This window comes from Pezoporus wallicus, unplaced genomic scaffold (genome assembly GCF_028554395.1).
Source record: "Pezoporus wallicus isolate ANWC-B61680 ecotype Strahan unplaced genomic scaffold, APGP_CSIRO_Pwel_v1 contig_13796, whole genome shotgun sequence".
In the NCBI taxonomy this organism is placed as follows: domain Eukaryota; kingdom Metazoa; phylum Chordata; class Aves; order Psittaciformes; family Psittacidae; genus Pezoporus; species Pezoporus wallicus.
This window is the reverse complement of record NW_026643064.1, coordinates 6777-13552: the sequence shown is the minus strand read 5'-3', so window position 1 is coordinate 13552 and position 6776 is coordinate 6777.

The following is a 6776-nucleotide window of genomic DNA, read 5'->3' as shown; positions in this document are numbered from 1 at the left end:
TGGGATAAAACTGGAGTGATATTCAAGTAATCATTCAAGGCCAAATGCTACCACTCACATTTTGAGTGAGCAATCCTGTGCTTTTCAAACTGATAGACTCACTTCAAATGAACTGTTTGAGATATTAAGTACTAGAGGAGGCTTGATAAAACCTGAGAAAATTTTTCCAGTCTTCAGTAGCTTCAGCTGACTGAAACAGGTATCAAAGCCAAGTTTTGAATAACTGCCTCAATTACCTGCTTGAAAAACAGGGTCAGTACCTCAAAATTAAGAGCATGACCATCTCTTCCACTGATATGTTAAACTCCATTTTAAAATCATTGTGATTTTTGACACCATAACTTAACTTGAAAAAGTACACCAAACCATACTGTTTAATATCCTTTTTCTGTTCTGTAGGTAAATCATTCTGGAAAGTTTTTCCACTTAAGCAATATCAGGTTCCCAAGGTGAAATTTATTTCTATCACTCTTTAAACATATCAGTTTAAACTACTATTAAAATCTTTCAATAAAATATTTTAATCTTTCAATGGAGTTTTTAAAAGCGATCTTTCACCTGTATGTACTGCTAGAACATTTTTCTTAATCCCAAACCTAAACTTCACTAGTTGCTCCTCTAAGTAAAATACTTCTCCATCTCTGTGCACATATGAAAATTTTTAATCTCTTCCTCTGTATTTTGCATGAATTTTTCATATGTTATCATCTATTTTCTAGATAATAATTCTAGCCTAAGTAACCTCAGTTTTCTCAAACTTTCCTTGTAACATTACACTTTTTGTGGACATCTGAGCATCCTTACTGCTTTCACCTCATCTATTCTCAGCTGATCACATAAGTGACCAAAACTAAGATTATTCTTCTGGCTGAGGCTCTTGAATCCATGAATACAATATAAAATTATTTCTCTTTTTTTAATTACAGGTCTTCTGCTCAAAAATGTTAAATTATTGTATTTGAATGTTCAAAACAGTAAGACACAAACACCTTGAGTTCAGTTTGTGACCACAAAACAACCCACAAATTCTTTAATGGTGTTTTAAGCTATTTATTTGTTCTTCATCTTGTACAAATAAGAATGATATTCTTGTCTATAAATAGAAATTTACATTACCATATTAAATTCCATAGCATATTATATCAGATTTCATGTTTTTGAGACACACATGCATAAAGTACAAAAAGTATTGAGCAACCAATGGTGTCATGCAAGCAACTAATTAAGTTTTACATCAACAAAATTGTAGATGAACATTTGTGGTATGACCCACACTCAGAAGATTTTTGTAGACAACTCTAAGGATGGCTTTACAACACAGATTTGCAACCATCCAGTAAGTTTCATCTACACTTCTTTGTCTTAATTTATTGAAATTCACATTTTGTAAGACTGACAGTTATATTAGCATCCTGTGTACACCTACTCCTTGCCGATTTACCTGTCAACTGTATTAATTACAGAAAAAAATTTATGTGACTTTCTTGACAATTCCATGTTGGCAGATAATCGTCTTCTATTATGATCTCCATAAAGGGTGACTCTCACCTTGGGATAGAGATGTCCATCCCTACCAGAACCATATAACCCTTAGTAAAATTTTTTTTAGTGTTATTTCTCTGTTGTGCTTAATTTAGATGGTGCACTTGCAAGCTAGCCCAGCTCTGCAAGAGGCTGGGAGAGGAAGCTCACTGTGCTGGTGCTGTAACACTACTGGGAATTTCCCTGGCTAGCCCAAATGTGACAGAGTCAGGTATGTGACACATGGGAATGAACACTTAAACTGACGGACACCCTGGTGTCTTGTGATACTGTTTTTTTCAGTGAGTGGTGAAAATTTATCATATAACTGCCTGCCTTAATGCTCCTTATTACAAGATTAAATAAAGCAGATTTTCTGAGTTGACAAATAAAATCAGCAAATGCACTGTAGATTTCTTTGCTGTCTTGCCCCTCTGCAGTTGCCATCCCTGGGAATTTTGCTGGCTTATCCCTAAACTCATCAGAGACGGATATACATCCACTAGAGCTGTTAATGAAAATGGTGCATTGACAAAGTCCTTTAAAAGGTATTTGCCTTATATATTTATATTTATTTATATTTATATTTGTATTTGTATTTATATGTTCTTTTCATATATAATAATTTTGCAGTCTTGCTTTGGGGATATGATCTACATAGAAAACTACACTGTTTTTGTTTTGTTTGCTAGTATCTTCTTACACCTTTGGTGCTTTTTGTGTACACACACATACTCAACACACACGTTCACACAAACATACACATCTATTACAAAACTTTCTGTTGCATTTCCCACCAGTTTCAGATATTAAGAGCTCCACCGGTCTAGGTGATTTTAATGGCCTATAATTTTCTGTAATGTTTCCAGTTTCCAGGAACTGAAAGTAAGCCAGCCAAATTCATGGCCTTGATTTTCGAGGTTCTCTTTCTCACTACCAGCCCTACTTTTAAAGACAGAGTGGTTGGATTGGAAACTCTGACACCTCTCTAAGTTCTTAAAGAAAACATCCTCACATTAAGCAGCCCTTGTAAATTTTATCAATGCCATCCATAAGCAAAATAAATAATCTGACCACTCTCATACTGTTCTGTTTTCCAGACAGGAGTATTACATCCTTGTCAGTGATGTTAAGTGAGTTAGCCAGCTGATCGCAACTGACCTTCTCAATGGCCAAAATAATGCATTAAAAAAAATTAATAACAAAGGTCTAGGCTTCATATTTTGATAGTTTTTTTCTTGACACAGTAAGAACAATTTCCTTCGTTTTGTACTTTTAGAGTAATACAAGGCTTTCTTCTTACATTTTATATCCTGCTAAATATATGCGTTTTTGAGCTTTGACATTTCTGAGTGTTCATACATTTTTAAACTAAATGTATTCATAGTCATGATTTTATATATCCTTTTGCTTAAACAGGCCTTCTTACTCCCCAAACCTAAACCCCTCTCTGATAGCTTTATAGGCAGCAGTCTTAACCTCTCTCAGCCTTTGTTTCACTAGACTAAATAGGTCACATGCTATGAGCTCACACTTTGATGACAGATACAGCATTCCCTCATTCATTTAAGCACCTTGTCTCTGCATCTGTTCCAGTCTGAGCTCACTTTTCCTTTTCATCCCTTCAAACTCGGGCACCAGATCAACTGTCATTGCTTAGACAGAAGGTCTCATTACTTTCTTCTAAGATAGTTGATTGTCTTTTGCCTTTGTTGTTAGGTATGAGTTTTATCCATGCCCTTTGATTATAATAAATATTTTTTTTTCCAGTGGTGTTGTTTTAATGAAGAGGAAGAAGAATATAACCAATTAGCAGTCAGGATAAAATAAGATTAACATTTCAAATTGATACAGTACAGGTATATCGTTCTGACTGTTATTTTTCACTCAGAGGTACTTTGGCCTTTCTGAGGTAGCTGTCTACAGCAAGCCATATTCAGAAGACTATCCATACCTTAAAGAGGAAAGCAAATATCAGAAAATACCAAGGTTTTGTTTTAAAATACAATCTCATAAATCTCCAAATTTTCATGCCCACCCTTATCAGACTGCTCAAAAAAAAACTATGCTCATTCTCTGATCTCGATTTTCCAGCTAAATACTAACCTTATTTAGGTTTTAGTCATATCTTTAGCGTCATTTAAAGTTTAAATAATAACTACAGATTTAGACACATTTTAATTTACATCCTTATGTCACAACATTTTGTTTATTTCTAAGAGTAATGGTTGACCTTTAAATGAACAAGTACAATGTAATCAAGTACGATGCAAGATTCAAAGTTCAATTTTATTGTTACGTATGGATGGATTGCACAGGATTATGATATGGTAAGCAACAATGGAAGAAGGCTGTATTTAATTTTGTTTCTTCAAAAGTTTAAAGATTCAACTTCTGGATGGTGACATGGTGACATTTTTACTTACACCAATATAATGTGTAAAGTGTACATTTCATTTATGTACCTCTTGAAAGTGTATATTTTGCATATAATAAATACATTGTAAAAATCTACTTATTAATGAGGATGACGAATTGTGTCATCTAGTTTGATCATGCTTTTTTCACACATACATTTACTTAATATTTAAACAGGTAATTCCAGAGTTTTGGACTATTCATGATTTCATTTTGCTTTCCAGTACAAGAATTTCAAAATTCAGGATAGTGAAGGCTTTGAGCTTGAAATCTCCTATATTATTTACAAATTAGATTTGAGTTTTATTTTGTTTTTTTCTTAGTAGTCTGAAAATATTTAGTAGAATGTTTAATAGAATTAATCTATTATAGTATATTAGCCTCTACATTCCTTGACTCTTGACTCAGATGAAACAGGATTTTTTCCCTGAGCAAAGCCACTCTCATAAATGCACAGCGCATAAAAAATCCCTTCTCAATTTTAGTTCCTCTCCTTGGAATCCAGGAGATTCCTATGCTAAGGGTATGCATAGATGTATGGTTAGCTGTTCATACCTAGTCTTGTGAGGTGCTGAAGAAAAGGGATATGAGCCATTCAGCAGCTCACTTGTATGACATAGAGACTATCAGGATCGGATCCTTAAAAAAAAAAATAAATAAAGATTAATAACAAAGGAAATAATTTGCATTTTGAGACAGAATTTAATTTCAAAACGTCTCTTAATATTTTAGTTCATGGAAGTTCAGATTGCAATAGCACCCATTTAGGGCTGCAGAAAATCATTCCGCCCTTTCCAACTGATTTTTGGCTGTCAGAGCACTTGAAAATTAAAAGCTTACAGCAGGTTGAAAACAACCTCTTTAATTTTTTTTTTTTTTAATGTAACTTTTTTTACCCACCCTTTTACATGGAAACTTTCTTCCAGTTAGGCTGAATATTAGTAACCTAGGGAAAAAAAAAAATCTTTAAGTATATAAAGAAAGCTTTGGTGAAGTGTCAGATATTATAATTCACGTAAGCCTTGAGAAAGGAAATATGATGATACTCCATGTCAAGTTCACTTGAAGATCTTTTGCTAAAAAGAGATAAACTGTCTTGCTTTCATTGGAAAAAGCCTGTCATGATTTGATGAATCAAGAGAAGTTGAATGGACTGTTTCTTAGGAATTCTCAACTCCTCTAGCTGATCAATCATTTCACAAAAAAATGAAAACATAAGCATTTTTCATCCTTATTTGTCTTTTAGAGGCTTGTAGTGATAAGATGCAACCGTTTGTTCATACTGGCCCACCTGTAAATCAGGAAAGACATCAGCTTCAGCTTAGATTATTTTACTTCTGGCTAACAGCAACCAAAATGTCACTGACCCCACCAGTTTGCCTGACATGTGTGGGAAGATAAATTATCAGTATTTTAGAGCAGTAAAATGAGTTCTGTGCTGAATGCGAAAGAGATTAAAAATAAGCATTCAAGGAGATCCACATCAATGCTAGTGAAATCTAAGTAATAACTACAGCATTAATGATAACAAAGGAAATTATATGACACAAAAGTGTCTGTTCTCAGAAAACAATTTATAAAAATCTATTATCATAAATATGCCAGATAGATCAGTTAATCCACTGGATTTAGAGTTTATTATACTGCAAATTCCTGAGAAAATAAAGAATTAAATATTGATGCACAGTCGATATACAAAAATCCCAAAGAGTCAAGTTAAATAGTTTAAAATATGCTTAAGCTAACGTGAAAAAAAAAAAAAAAAAGAAAGAAAAAAAGAAAAAAGAAAAACACCTTCCTAAAGCTGGATCTACAGATTATGGTATAAATGGTTTTCAATTTGAACTGCTAGTGAAAATTACAGGTATTTTGCTTCTGCATCTACTATTCTGCTAGTTCAGTACTTTTAACATTAAAGTCATGCTTTCTTTTTTCCTTGCTGCATCTGTTTTATGGAAGCAACATAGTGTGTGTCATGTACTACAGCCAAGAAACATATGCTGCAAATAAACATGAAAAGCGTGATTTTGTATTTAACACTGGGAATCTAGAGATTCTCCCAGTAAAGATAATCCACTAGAAATAAGAATGCTGTATAGTTCTTAAAGAAATTATATAGATAAAACTTCAGAATAGGACAGTAGATTCCTATATTTTCACAGAGAGTATTCAAATATACTTGCTTAACAGGATGTTGCCAAGCTTTATTGATGAAACTAACAATCAGAATTTTTTCCCCCGGCACTTTGACTAATGCATAATGAATAGTAAAGTGGATAGCATATGTGTACAACGCGTTTCATCTCTAACTTACTGATTTATATCAAGACCAAGACAGCTGTGATTTTTGATTAAAAATTATTATCTTTCATGCACTTATCTACCCAGCCTAGAAACTAGCCATGCATAAAGTCAGTCAGTACTGCAGGTATGGGGTGTGACTGTGTTTGGCTTTCTATGCTAAAGCAGCTCATAAGGTGATCTATATAGTTGTGATAAATAGGAGGTTGATCACACAAAGGACCCATTTCACTCCTTCTACTGTGCAAAGGTTTACAAGTGTTTGTCTTTAACCCAAACCACCCAAAGAGCAGATATTTAAGGACAAATGTATGTTACCCCAAGTGAAGCAAGTGGAGTACCAAAAGAAGGCAAATTCTCCTCTAGAAGCAGATGATCAACTCTGCTGCTCCACTTTTCAAGCAAAGTATATTACACACAACTATGACACAGCCACGAGGTATGATGTGGGCAGGAAACAGATTTCTGTCATTCAGGCTTTGAGGGTAAAATGAATCTTGGCTTGTAATAACGTGTTTACAATGTAAGCGTACTAT